Source organism: Octopus sinensis, linkage group LG2 (assembly GCF_006345805.1).
Source record: "Octopus sinensis linkage group LG2, ASM634580v1, whole genome shotgun sequence".
In the NCBI taxonomy this organism is placed as follows: domain Eukaryota; kingdom Metazoa; phylum Mollusca; class Cephalopoda; order Octopoda; family Octopodidae; genus Octopus; species Octopus sinensis.
The window spans coordinates 160,703,943-160,718,760 of NC_042998.1; positions in this window are offsets into that span (position 1 = coordinate 160,703,943).

Genomic DNA, 14,818 nt, shown 5'->3' on the forward strand with positions numbered 1-14,818 from the left:
CACCCTGTCTAGGAATTGAAACCACAATCTTACGATCATGATGCTAACACCCTAACCACTAAACCACGCACCTCCACAGAATTGTTATTACATTGGGAAAAATGCTTAGCGTGGTTCTTCTGGCTCTTTAAGTTCTGAATTCAAAAGCCACTAAGGTTGACTTTCTCTTTCATTCTTTTGGAGTAGATAAACTAAGTACCAGTTGAGCATGGGTTGATGTAAATCAGCTAGCTCCTGCCACTAAATTTCAGGCCTTGTGTCTATATTAGTAATAATTTAAATAGAAATATAATATGAATTTAAAACCTTATATTGTTTAAAACTTCAATTGCCTTCTATCAGCTGTTGTTCCATCTTTCCTTACATTCACCACCTTATCATATATTTCTCCATCTTTTAAAGGGATTAAAAAAGGTTATCGCTCACGCAATGTCTCAAATTGTTCTATGATATAAACTCAAGCATCTTGCTACAAGACTTGTACACACTTATTAGCAGTGATTGTTTATTTACAAAGTACATCTACTCAAGATGAAGAGTTAATAAGCTGGGAATAATAGCATAAGAGAGAAACAAATAAATTTGCTGAGAGTTGATCAAGTAGAAACAAACAGAATTGATACAAGGAAGTTTAAACAAGACCTAATGAAGTTTTGTAATGGTTTCAAATTTTGGTTCAAGTCCAACAAATTTGGGAGAGGGGACAGGCTGATTACATCGACCCCAGTGTTCAACTAGTACTCATTTTATTGACCTCAAAAGGATGAAAGGCAAAGCTGACCTCAATGGAATTTGAACTCAGAATGTACAAACAAATGAAATGCCACTAAGTGTTTTGTCTGGCATGCTAATGGTTTAGCCAGCTCACTGCTTTAATGAAGTTTCATGAGAGAAAAAAACTCTATTAGTGGTATTAAGGGTGGCTATAGTGATGGCAATGACAGTCATGATAATTCTTTCTACTATAGACACAAGGCTCGAAAATTTGTGGGGAGGGAGCTAGTTGATTATATTGACCCCCGTATTCAGCTGGTGCTTCTTGTATTGAACCTGAAAAGACAAACAGCAAAGTTGGCCTCAGCAGAATTTGAACTCAGAACATAAAGATAGGTGAAATGGTGTTAAGCATTTTGTCTGGTGTGCTAATGATCCTGCCAGCTTCCTACCTTAATGACAGTGATAATACTGATTATGAAAATGATGTTAGCTCCATGGTCTTATATTATATATGATCTTTGAGGTAACAAAACTCTTAAAGCAGATAGTCAATGTTGTATTAATAGGATGCTTTATTTGCCATGTTGTTCCAGTTTGCCTTGCATTACAGGACAGCTGTAAACCTGTATTGACTTCTGAATTTTAAAGTCCTACTGAAATATTGGTGAGAGTCAAATGCTTTGTTTCTTCATTGAATAAATAAGTTGAACATTATTATTTCCTTGTCACATTGATGCAATGAAGCATTAAGAATGCAGTAATTTTATTTAAAGGAAAATTGATAATCAATTAACGAAATTACTTAGTAATCCAAAAGTGATAAATTATTAGATACTGATCTTCAAGTTAATGGCAACGAATTGTTTCTTTCTTTTTTACATTCTTGAATTGTTTAATTTTTTTTGTGTTGCTTTTGCAATAAAAAATATTTACATGAATGCAAAATAGTAACTGACTACAAAACCATAAATGTAAAGTTATGAAACTCTTCGTGTCTTTGTCTCTTTCTCTGTCTCTCTCACATACATCTAAATGAATTTATTGTTGGTTAATTTGGAAACGAACAGAAAATACATGCTTAGATTTTTAACAAAGAGAATATTAGCAGATACATGGAACTAGCCTGGGTACCCAATCAAATGCCCAGGCAATAACTTGATTTTCAGTTATGACTAATTAAGAGTAAAATCAAACCCTGTTGAATAAATGTGTTTTATTAATAAATTAAATCTGATAATTTTATTATTAATTGCACCCCTCACCTCTCTGGTTTATGTCTTGTGGAAATGCAATGATACAATAAAACCTCTTGGCAGACCATATTTCTTGTTTGGTTATTTGGATCCATGATAAATAATTACTCATTTCTGGAAGCTGCAACATATAATTGTCCATGAGAGAAGCACAGTATTGAGAGATATAAAGTGATTGTTTTCAAGTTCTGCCCTTGTACTTTTTTATAGTCATGGTAAAACACAAGTCTACAATGCTGCATCAGGCAATCTTCTGAGAACAGATCTCCTAAGACTATTCGTATAGATTATATGGTCTAGCTGGGTCACAAAATATAATCAATGCCAGGAGGTTCCTCAAGCTTGAAGCTTATTGGATAATGTTTGTCTCTTTCACAACATGGAAGAGGGGCTAGTCATCTTCCAAAAGCCCTCTTACCAGATATGCCGCATGGAAGGATAACATTTGTCTGCTCACTGTTCTCAAATAGGCATAGGAGGACATAGTAGACCACAGAAGGACAAACCTCACTTAAGAGGAGGCAAACATAGTAAATATTGCCTTGCTGAGGATTAATAGTGTAGATATGACCAATTGCAGGTATTCTGAACACAAAGTAGTTTTTGAATTCAGTCAGTTTTTCCTGCTTTCATCTGGTCCACACTTTGGTACTTGTATCCCAAGTGTAGTATTCTAGTACTTCATGTTATCATAGAGCTTTTGAGTGGTCAAAAAATGCTGTTAGAATTATTGCTTGTGGACCTCTCTGAAGAGCTTAAAGGGCCATTTTCAAGAATGATAGCAAATCCTTTCAGTAGAGGGAAATACTCTGAGATTAAATGCTTTAAGATTTTCTATACTGCTTCAGATCTTCCAGCATGAAGTTTGGTATAAAACTGTCTTGTCTTGTTGATAGCATAATTCTTATCATCAACTCTCTGAAATTCAATGACTGCCTGGTCACCCCTTTAATAACATATTTTGTAATGTATTTGATGCTAAGAATACTTGAACAAATTTCAACATTGATGTCAAATTGGTGAAGGAGAAATGGCTCATAAGGCACCATCCATTGGTTGACAACCTCCTGTTCTACATAGTCCCTAGTTGTTTCATTGTAATTGACTGTAAGTAAATGCTACTACTGACAAAGACTAACAAGACAGAAATGTGCATCTAGCATTCTCACCAGCTACTGCTAGCTGATTTTTATCTGCTTCTGATGAGTTTTTAAACGCAATATATATTCCAAACGAATTCTGCAGTAAATTTGATTTTTTTCATTGTATTTACAGTTTGTATACACATTGTATACACAGATGGTTATTTTAAACAAATATTACTTCTCTTGCACACAATGAATAAATTAAGCTAAATATAAGCGAGAAGAGGATGAATAAGGCCTGAGAACAGACCCTGTCTGTCTGACCCATGCAAGTATAGAAAAGTGAATGTTAAAATGACGAGATTGACACACAATCATACACATATGATGGTGATGATGATGATGATGATGATGACTACTCCACTGTTGCCACAGATGACTGCACCCTTGCTGCTGCCATTTCCACTATCACTACTGCTATGCCATCATCACCACCAATGTCGATAATATGATGTATTACCTGCTCTCAGTAGGATGAAAAATCTGCTGGTATCCATAGTTAATTATGGGTGTGTACATAGTGGTATTCTAATCCCTGACATAAAAGATGATAGTGCACAGTGGGATTTCAGCTTGAAATACAAAGAACTGGCATAAATAGCACAGGGTATCCGATCCAACACTGAAATGATTCTGCCTGTCAACCCAAGACAGGAACTGTATCTATCAACCCTAAATGACAAAAGTGACCGAATTCAGAAAGCATTGTGAAATTTGAATACAGAATGCAAAGAGATGGAAGAAATATTAGAATACATATTTCTAACATTTTTGCTAATTAACTGCATCTCACCATTAAAAAATGTTTGAAAGGTATGACATAAGCAATGATGATGTTCTCTGCTGCTGTGCGTGTGTCAGAAGACAAAGTATCATAACCATTCGACACAAGGGTTGCTTGAAAGGGTTTCTCAGCATTTGAAAAAATGGGTATGCACACGCACACACAGAGATTGCTAGATAAAAGAAGCATCTAAATAAAATGCAGAAGATTAGAAAGTAAGGAGGAAACAAGCAGTTTATGAAGTTTTACAAGTAGAACATATGATGGAGAAAGTATAGAAAAATATTACAAAATAGTAAAAGTATGTCCAATGAAAATAAATTTGCCAAATGAAATGAAATTCAAGTTGCACACTTATCAAAAAAAAAAAAAGTAAAAGCATTAAGAGAAGGTGGAGAAAAAGAAATAGGAATGATAACAAATTTACAATGTCTGTTTACATAACGTATATCTGTTTATATAGACTATATTTCAAAGATTTCTTTAGAAAAAAAACTTCATGAAAACCTTAAGCAACTAACTGTATCTTGGTCTTGATATGTTATACAAATAATCAAGACCATCTATTCCTGCTAGTTCTCTCCCTTTAAAACCTGTGAATGTGTATTTAAACAATAGTGGAAACAACAGAATTCAATCAATGCCCTAGTTAACACATTCATATACACATGCACGCACGCACACACACACACACACACACACCTCTCATTTTTCTCTCTTTCTCATGCACACATATACAAATACTTATACATATACATGCACCTACATAGATGCAGTTTTCTAGTTTACCTGTATTACTGATGCATATCTGTTAATAGCTGTCATAAAAGTCTGTTGAATTCTGGTACAGAAATGAAACCTTAAACTTAAATAATTTCTGTGGTATTCCTAATGTTGCAAATTCTAAGTGACAGTTTGATAGCAGTTATTGCTGGGTGTGGCACTCACTCTCTTCACAAATAATACTCATAACAAGATACTAGTTTCAGGGTGTGGTTTTCCACAATTCTTCTCGCCTGACTGTCTCTTGGCAGAACTAAACTTCTAAGAGAGTGGCAATTGTGAATGCTTTGATACACCAAAGAAGAAAATAAATAATTAAAATAAAAGTGTTCTGGTTATAATTTGTTTCTTTTCTTTAGGTTGAAGATAAAGCTAGAGCTGTATCATGTTTAAAACAAATAGACTTGTCAGAAGTAAGAGGCAAAATAACTAACTGCATGTGTAGACATTTGTGTACTGTGACAGTGACATGAATGATTGTGCATATGTGTGTGTGTGTGTGAATAATGAACATAAGTATATGCATGTATTTACAAATGTGTGTGTGTATGTTTGAGTACTTGTATGTGTGTGTATGAGACACTAGAACCAATTGCGTATGGGGAGACAAATACAAAATGTAAGCATGAGAGTAAGCTTTGAGCGTGCATTTGTGCATAAACAGGCTCATTTTTGAAAAGTATGTATACATATTACGGTTGTGTGTATGTGCTTGTGTGTGTGTGCGTGTGTGTGTGTGAGAGAGAGAGAGAGAGAGAGAGAATGGTAATTAAAAGTGTGACAATTGCAAGTAAGAGTTTCTGATATATAAAAATGTATTTTGTCTTTAGCTAAGATTTCACATTTATACTGTACATATATATATCATAGTAAGATAACAGGATGACACAAAATTCAAATATTTTAGTAAATTTAAAATGTTTTATAAATAATTATCTTTTAAAATTTCCAATGATATATTAGATAATTTGAAGTGATGATCCTGTACCTATTACCAGTTTAAACTGAATTTACAGATAAACTGTCTCCTAAGTTACACTTGTGTGTTATAATAAATCTGTCATGAAAGGGAAAACTTACACTCTGAATCACACATGGAATTACTTCTTCACATATTTCTTAAGAAAGATAGCCAAGAAACTATTCTATAAAATTATACAAAAACTGAGAATTGTATAAGACTGGAGCATGGCTGTGTGGTAAAAAGCTTGCTTCTCAATTATATAATTCTGGATTCAGTCCCACAGTGTGGCACCTTGGGCAAGTGTTTTCTTCTATAGCTTGTGAGTGGATTTGATTGATGGAAACTGGAAGAATCCAGTTGTGTGTTTGTGTTTGTCTCCCAGCACCACTTGACAGTTGGTGTCGGTTTGTTTACATCCCCATACTCTTAATTTTTGTAAGTCATTAAGGTTAATTATTTGATAAAACAAGCAGAATAAAAGAACCAAAGATTTGAGCATTTTTTTGTTTTTTGTGAAATAAATAAATGAATTATTAATGTCAAAAACTATGCAAAGCAAAAATTGCTTTTTGTTCTAATCTCAGCATTTTCAACATGTAAGAGATTTCCTATTAAAATTCATCTAGAAGCTTCTGTACAAATCAGCCTTTCCTGTCCTACACGTATGCAAGCACACACACACGTATATCTATATAAAGTTTGGCTTTTCTGAGACTAAACATTTGATGCACAAACCCTATTATTAGAAATGTTGGAGTATTGGTTTCAAAACTTGGCACAGTAATTTTAGGGAAGGGAGTAAGTCGACTACATTGACCCAGTGCTCAACTGGTATTTATCTTATTGACCCCAAAAGGAATGCAAGGTTAAGTTGATCTCAGTGGAATTTCAGTTCAGAACGTAAAAATGGATCAAAAGCCACCAAGCATTTTGTCTGTCACAGTAACAATTCTACTAGCACGTTAATCCTTGAAATGTTAGAACATTAGTCAGTTTCATAATCCTGTTTGGTAAATTTAACATTTAAGCAAAACATGTGGTGTCCTCTCGCAGACTTGTCATATAAAGGAGATAATCATTTCTTCATAACATTTGGCAGGATTAGAAGTTTAAATTTTAAATTAAAGAATAAGGGAAAAAATGCATAGAGTATACATATTTAATTTTTTATTTTTGTTGCTCACTTATTATGAAGTTCTTAAAATTTCTAGTTAGTCTATCTATAAAGTCTATCCAACAGCTGAACCTTTATATAACTGACCAGTTTGCTAAAAATAATAGTCAAATTCCCCTCAAGTGACAGCTTAAAAAAAATAAAGAGTGAATCTGAATAATAAGACAAGATGGTCATGACTGGAACACCTTTGATTGTTAGTTTGCTCATGCAGGACTGATCAGGGCTAAAATGCAACTGATAAACTAAGGTTGGTTGTTGATAGTAAAATCAATTCAGTTTTTTATTTGTAATGTTGTAAAGTTAAATAAAAATAAGAAAAAAACAAAAGATACATTAAAAAAAACAGATGTGACCTAAACTTGAGCTTTGTCATTCAATTAATTATATTGCTTATTAACTTTGGTCTGGCTCAGAATATATTCAGCCAGAATCAGTTTTTCATAACTCTTATTAAAGCAAATTGTTTTTCATTTTTTTTCTGGGTATTTTCTAAGAAATAGTAGTCAACAATTTTAAACTAAAATCATGTTATATCTTTTTTATTCTTCATTATTGTTATCATTTTTTTATTGTATTTTCACTAACTTGATTTTTATCGATTGGTCATTAGCAGGTTATATGTTAAATTAAGCATTCTTTGTTAATAATTTGTCAGTATAAGCTACAATTTTTTTGGAAATCCAAGAATCCAATCAATAGTTATGTTACACAGAAGATTAGAAGACTTGCAGCTTGCTTTAATGATGATAATACATTATGATGCTTAAGAAAATAAAAGCAAAAAAGAAAAAAAAAATCAAGTATCTTTCCATTATGCCTTATTTTTATTATTATTAATATCATCATGATCATGATCATGATCATGATCATCATCACTGTTGTTGTTTTTATGCCAACCATCCTGCTACCTTCAAGAGAATGGGTGTACATTTAAGTATAAGATAATCATACATGCATTGCTTTGTTCTAACTTAATGTAAGAACTGATGAACAAAGAAACAAAAATGAAAAACAGAAGAGAGATAGAGAGAAAGGAAAGTGAGGGAGAAGAAGAAAAAATGCAGAATACTGATTTTGTTAAATGAGATTTGTAGAACCATTGAGCTATCTGTATGCAATTGTATGAATTATGAAAATTATGTCAGATAAAGGACTAGGTGAAGTCAAAGCCATCTAATTATAATGGTAAAAGAAGAAAGAAGCAGAACTCTGTCACTGCCCAAGTGCTTACAGTAAGGTTTTCCTTTTTTAATTTCTTTTTTCATAGATTCCAAATAGCCAAACATAATGCATAGAAAAGAGCACAGTTAATAGTTTGTGAATGACCAAAAAATAATTCCATACATATAAGAGATACATAAAAAAAAAAAGTTAGGATAACATATCTTATCAATTTTACAGAAAGATCTTATGATCAGCGCCAATACATAAATATAAATCACAGCCATTTCTCCAAGTGATTATTGCATTTTGTGGGAAAGACTTAAGAAGTGTAATGGAGATAAAAAGAGGGAAAGAAAGAAAAAAAACATTAAAAAATAGAAGCAGCACTGAATCAGTACCAATTTAGTTGAAAATAAGCCTGAGCCACTTTTAAGATCATACGAATAGAAAGCAAAATTTTTCCTTCATAAAAAAGGAACAAACTATTACAAGTTATGTGTGTGTGTGTGTGTGGTGTGTGTGTACGTGTGAGGCAGGCTCCTTATTTTCAGTGGTCAAATTACTTGGCTCATATGTAGACAGTTTAGTTCCAATCAGTCTCACCATAAAAGAGACAGGATATAAAAGACTAATTTCAAAAGTAGACAAAATACACCCCAACCCTGTGCCAAAATAAATAGATATCAAAATTAAGGAAATGAATCAGATTCTTATTTCAAGATAAGCTATTGGTTAGAATATAAATGAAATGTAATGGTTAGTGAGATAATTTACATGCAGATTTGTGGATTTTCAGCAAGTTTCCAGAAATTGAAACATTAATGGGATTTGTATTGTTGTGTTAAAGAAAATATTTCTGAAATTCTAAAGTTTACTTAATGAACTACTGAATATTGTAGGAAATTGCTGGGACATTCAACTATTTAAACTAAATATTGACATGGTTCTCATGATTTACAACAAAGATTATCTGTTATAATGGTATATACATACATTTAGACATCTTAATAGAGCTATATTTGCCATAGTTATTGCTCAGGATTTGACTATTTTAATTCCATTAATCAATTTAAGAAAAAGCAGAAATGCAATATATTTGTTACATTTATGTATTTGTTTTATAAGAGTCCTAATGTGAAGTTGTTTTGTTGAAACAGATATTGTTATATTTAGGGATGGTCATATATTTTTTTAATTTTACCAATTAAACCACATGGACTTTATACATTTGATGACACTATATAATGCTTTATCATCTTTCTTGTTTTAACCCATTTGTTACCACATTTCTGTTGAGATGCTCTGTGTTTCCTTCAATTAATTCTAAATTTAACAAAGAATTTAGTAAAATTACTTAGTTATGGTTAAGCCAGTGTTAGGAACATAAATTGTGACTAAGATTTGGTGGAAGATTTTAATTCAGAACTTTTGAAAACAAAACCTTTGTGCTACAGAGCCAGAGGAAGTTTCAGCCAGGTTGGTATCAAAAGGGTTAAACAATGAGCATTAAAATAAGAATAATAGTGAAACTGAAGTGAAGACCAAATATATAGTGCATGTGATTAACTGGCACTATATTTGATTAAGAATTGTATTTTCTGTTTCAAATTCTTATTTACAAGTATAATGTGCACTTAAATCCTTATTTTTTATGGTTCACAAAAATGACTAAAGTCAAAAATTATATGCACTCCTGTTTCTGTAATATATTAAAACAAAAACAAAAGTTGAATAGTTACATAATTTTTTGACATAGACTTCTTGTTTTTCACTGCACTTATCCCAGCAGTCCACAAGCTTGTTTATTTCATCTGAAAAGGAAGTTTTTGACTGGTTGTGCAGCCATTTATGCACCACTTTCTACTCTTCCTCATGCATAGCAAACTGACGACCTTGAGTAGTCCCAAAAGGTGATAGTCAGAAAGGATGAGATCTGGGTTGTATACAGAATGTCTCAGCAACTCGAAATCCAATTTTTCAATGGTTTTCATGGTGTGGGTTACCATATGTGGATGTACATTGTCATGTGACAATAAAACTTATTTTGACAATAGACCTTCGTATTTGGTGTGAATTGCTGATTTCAGTTTGCTGGCCAGTATTTCACTGCTTCCCACATGGTGACTCTAGACCCCTGTTTTAGTTAATGTTCCAAAAAACAGCTAGCTTCACTTTTTCTGTGGAAGGTTCTATATTGAATTTCTTTTTCACTGGCAATCCTAGTCATTTCCACTCCACACCCTGCCTTTTGGATTCTGACTGAAAGTGACAGACTCAGGTTGCATCTACTTTGACTATTCTCTCCAAAGAACCTTCACCATCATTGTTGCAGTCAAGTAAGCATTGACAAATCTTCACACAATTGTGCTTATGTGCTTTGGTAAGCTCTCATGCCACCCATCTTGCACAGACTTTATGGAAGTAAAGCTTGTAGGTGATTTCAAATGTAGAACCATCACTAATTTGCAGAGAACATGCCACCTCATCAATGGTAACTCAGCATTTAGAGGTCATTTGTATGAATTTAGAAAAAGATGCATAGCCCATCAAAGAAGAGCTGTATTTGAAAACAAATTGGTAGAAATAATCTTAAGAATTCTATCAACTTATTCAATGAATCCATTAACATCAGTAGTTGCTTCAATGCAGGGTTGAAAGCATTATCATGCCCAAATCAGTTGATCTTTATCAATTTTGAACATTGTGCTCATTATGGTAGACTTGAGAAATTGTATGGTGTTATGGAGGTGTTGATTGACCTCTCTCTTGGCTATGCACCATATGTAATAGAGGTCTCGTATGCTAAGAGGTCATGTGTCTGGGAGAACATGATTATGGAGATCGGCATGCATCCACACCTGGGGTTGTCCTAGCTTGATATGAGATGGCACAGTCTTGTTGGAAGATGTATGATTTTCTGTTGTATAACCTGTCTATCAAGAGCTTCAAAACATCTGTGTAGACAGCAGCAATGACTTTTAAACCATGGGAAAAAGGTGAGAAGGCATGATACCTTCCTCATTGTTGATGATTCTCAAAGCCATCGCAGTATGCATAACTGTTGAAAACTCATCTGGATCTTTGCATAACTATCTGTCGTTCCTTCAGTTTAGCTCTTGGTGTTTTAACTTATTTAGGAACTACTTTGCAAAGATTGAATGATTCTCTTCAGACACATCCAACATAAACTGACCTTTTCACATCTCATACAACCTGTAGCAGCTGTCCTTATGCACAACTCTTATAATGGTACATTCTAAAATCGCGAGGTCCTTTGCAATGGCTATGATTGACTTTCTGGGTTTTTAATTGATTATTTTTTGGACTTTTTGTACAAAGTTATGTGTTCTGATAGTGTTAGGACTCTATGCTTGTGTTTTGTTTTCAGCTGCTCATGTTGTATCCTCATCAGTAGCTTCCAGCTCCTTTTGAACTTTAACAATGAAGAATCAGGTAACTTTCAGAAAGCGAGCTATCTCTGTATCACTATGTTGTGCTTTTAAGGCAACAATTACTGCATGCCTTTTCCTTTGCTGAGTCAACCTAATGTCAGACATGATATATCTGTAAAGTAAGGTAAAAAAAAAAAGAAGCAAGAAGGAAGTTAGAATTTAAAAAAAAGGTGATCTGTGAAAACTGACACAACCTGTATATATATATATATATATATATATATATATATATATATATATATATATATATATCTTATTATAAAAGGCAGATTTTATCTGCCTCCCTTTGTCTCTTATAGAAATCTACAATATAGGATTTCTTCAATTACAATTTACCTAGCATTTTTAAGAGTAGAATGCATCGGGTCGTGCCAGGTCCGGTTTTTAAAATTTCAACCCCAATTAAGCAAAATTTAGAGAAAACTCAAATTGTGGTGTGTAAGTGAAGTGCTTTTCTTAGTGTGGGCTACAGCACACACACACACACAAAAACGGAGCGATCTGCTTCACTCACGCTATCACCCTAATTTCTCCTCCTTTCTCTTTGCAAGTGTGCAACGATTAAAGTGAAAGTATTTATATAAAACGGATCACTCATGCTATCACACTAATTTCTCCCACTTTCTCTTTGCAAGTGTACCTTAAACCACTACTAAAAAAAAAAACACAGCAAACAGAAACAAATAAATACATAACGATTTACTCCTCACACAATTTCTTCAATTAGAGTTTACCTATGATTTTTCAAAGTACTTCCATTCGGTCATGCCATACAAAATTTCTTTCAATTTCACCCCCAATTAAGACAAAATTCGAGAAAACTCAATATTTTAACATTTCACTCCGAAAGCATTGATGTACATGTGTGCGTGTGTGAGGGTGTGTGTGTGTGTTTGATGGGGTGTGCGACACAGAAAGTGTGGTGTGTAAGTGAAGTGCTTTTGCTAGTGTGTGTAAAGAGACAGAGAGAGAGTACACATACCTACGTACACCTAAAGCACGCACACACACACACAAGCGGAGCGCGAACTTCAAAAGAACTTTGCGCGCTATCTATCTGGTTTGCCATTCCTCACACACACGCATACACATACATATATGACAGTGACAAACACAAACGTTTCAAACAACTACATACAAACACGTGTGTGTTTGTTATTAGTAAAAAAGGCGCCAAACACAACTCACTTCTCATTCGAACACATTTGCAAGAACACACCGACGGTCGAATTGCCATAACAATACAGAAAAGGTAAATTGGTTTTTAATTTACTTTCTGTCGTTAAATTTTGGTAGTATTAATTGGTGAGCGTACTTCTGTTGTCAATTGTTGACAGAAACAAATTGTAAGATAATAAGGTGTGTGTGTGTGTGTGTGTGTGTGTGTGTGTGTGTGTAGGAAGTGAAGGATAAAAATATTGCAAGAAGTGGACAGATGTACATATATACATCCATACATACATGTGTGTGTGTGTCTATGTATGTGTATTAATGTGTGTGTGTGTTATCTCTATATAAAGCTGAAGTTGTCTGTGTGCACCACGTTTGGTAACCTTCAACTAACACTATCTCCTCCGAGACACTGCAGCGCAAGTTGACCAAAATTGAGAGTATGATAGAAGAAGGGTTGCTCTTCCTTCCGTAGAACATAACATTCAAATCGGACCATGTTAACACCAAAAATTATTTACATCAAAAAGCTGCTTTTTTCTATGATTTTTTCACTGCTGTGTCGCCACTTTTCGGTGTATTTCGACCAGAAAAATGTTCACAAAGTTTTTACTTTTCAAAATTACAATTCCAGCGGGTCGAAACAAACCCGAGCAACGCCGGGCGATACTGCTAGTATATATATATATATATATATATATATATATATATATATATATGTATATGTATATATATGTATATATACATACATATATGTAGATACTTACATATATATGTATATACATATGCATATATGGGTACAGAACACCATAAAATGTAAACAACATGAAATATGAAATAAGAAAACATGGAATGCAAGCTTTTTTTGCGAACAACGAAAGAAACAAATGGAAAAAAGACAAGTAACATAAAGAACGACCCTTCATCAGTTGTCAACTGTTTATCTACTCCACATTTCGAGAAATTACGACAAGATGTGTCTTCATGAGAACAGTTGCTCCTGCAAACCAAAATATAATTTGGGATTTGCAGAGGGTCACAGTTGGTAACAAAAGCAGGACAGAGAAAACAAACAGTAAAGGCTGCTAAGCCATAATGAGGTGAGGTGGCAAATGTTGGAGAGACAAGCTTTGACAGGAGAAAAGATAGGAAAGGAGACATACAAGAATGCGTGTGGTCTGTGTAGGCCTCCATGTTGAGTCTGAGGGCATGTGGGAAAATGAATAGAGGCATAACATTGCCATCAGAAGTGATCACTCGAAACACCATGATACTGACTGGATGTTTGATTTTTATCACTCTCAGTACATCTCTTCAGATTGCACTGTCTTCAGATTGACACCCAAACACTCTGAAACGAATGCCAAGCAGTACAGCATGTCATTTCTAAATTTCTGGTGGAGTGAATTATCATGATGTTGTTTTTCTCACAGATGGTACCCAACTGACCCTACTATACTTTGTAGTCAACAAAATAAAAAGCAAACATTGTGCATGCATAAAATGAAAAAAATAAAATGGTGAAAATTTACCCATTGCACCCTGTATATGGTAAACTGATAACAAAAGACAGATTCAAAAACAAAAACAACAAAGTCTATGGTTTATTTTATCAATTCTGAAAGGAAAATGTTTTAAAGGGAAAATTAAAAATAAAAATGAAATGTTTTAGGCATAGCTCTTCATTGAACATACAAAGAAAAGTACAGAGAAGAAAAGAAAGAAAGTGGAGGAAAAAAGAGATGGGAAAATTGAGTCAAGAAAAAAAGTATGTAACATGTTTAATTATTAACTATAAAGGTATAAGTGTGTTTCTTTCTCCTTTCTATGACATCACATGGTAATTGTTAAATGAGTGTTGTTGTCATGCAAATGGTTTCCTTTATTTCAAATCTTCTGTGAAAACAAGTATGGTTATAGAAGAATATGATCTTGCTTGAAAACAGGTGAGGGTGATGACAAGAAGGACAGAAAATCCTCAACAAAATTATATCCAACCTGTGTGAGCATGGAAAGTGGATGTTAAACCAATGATAATGATATGTGTGTGTATGTATGTGAGTGCGTGCATGCATGCATGTGTGCACATTCATACATATAGAATTTAATTCACAAGAATAGAACTTGACATTTTTTGTGTCTATGCACATATGCTTCTCGTCTGCTCAATGGGAATAAAATTATTTGAGTTCTGCTGTGCCTTTATTCC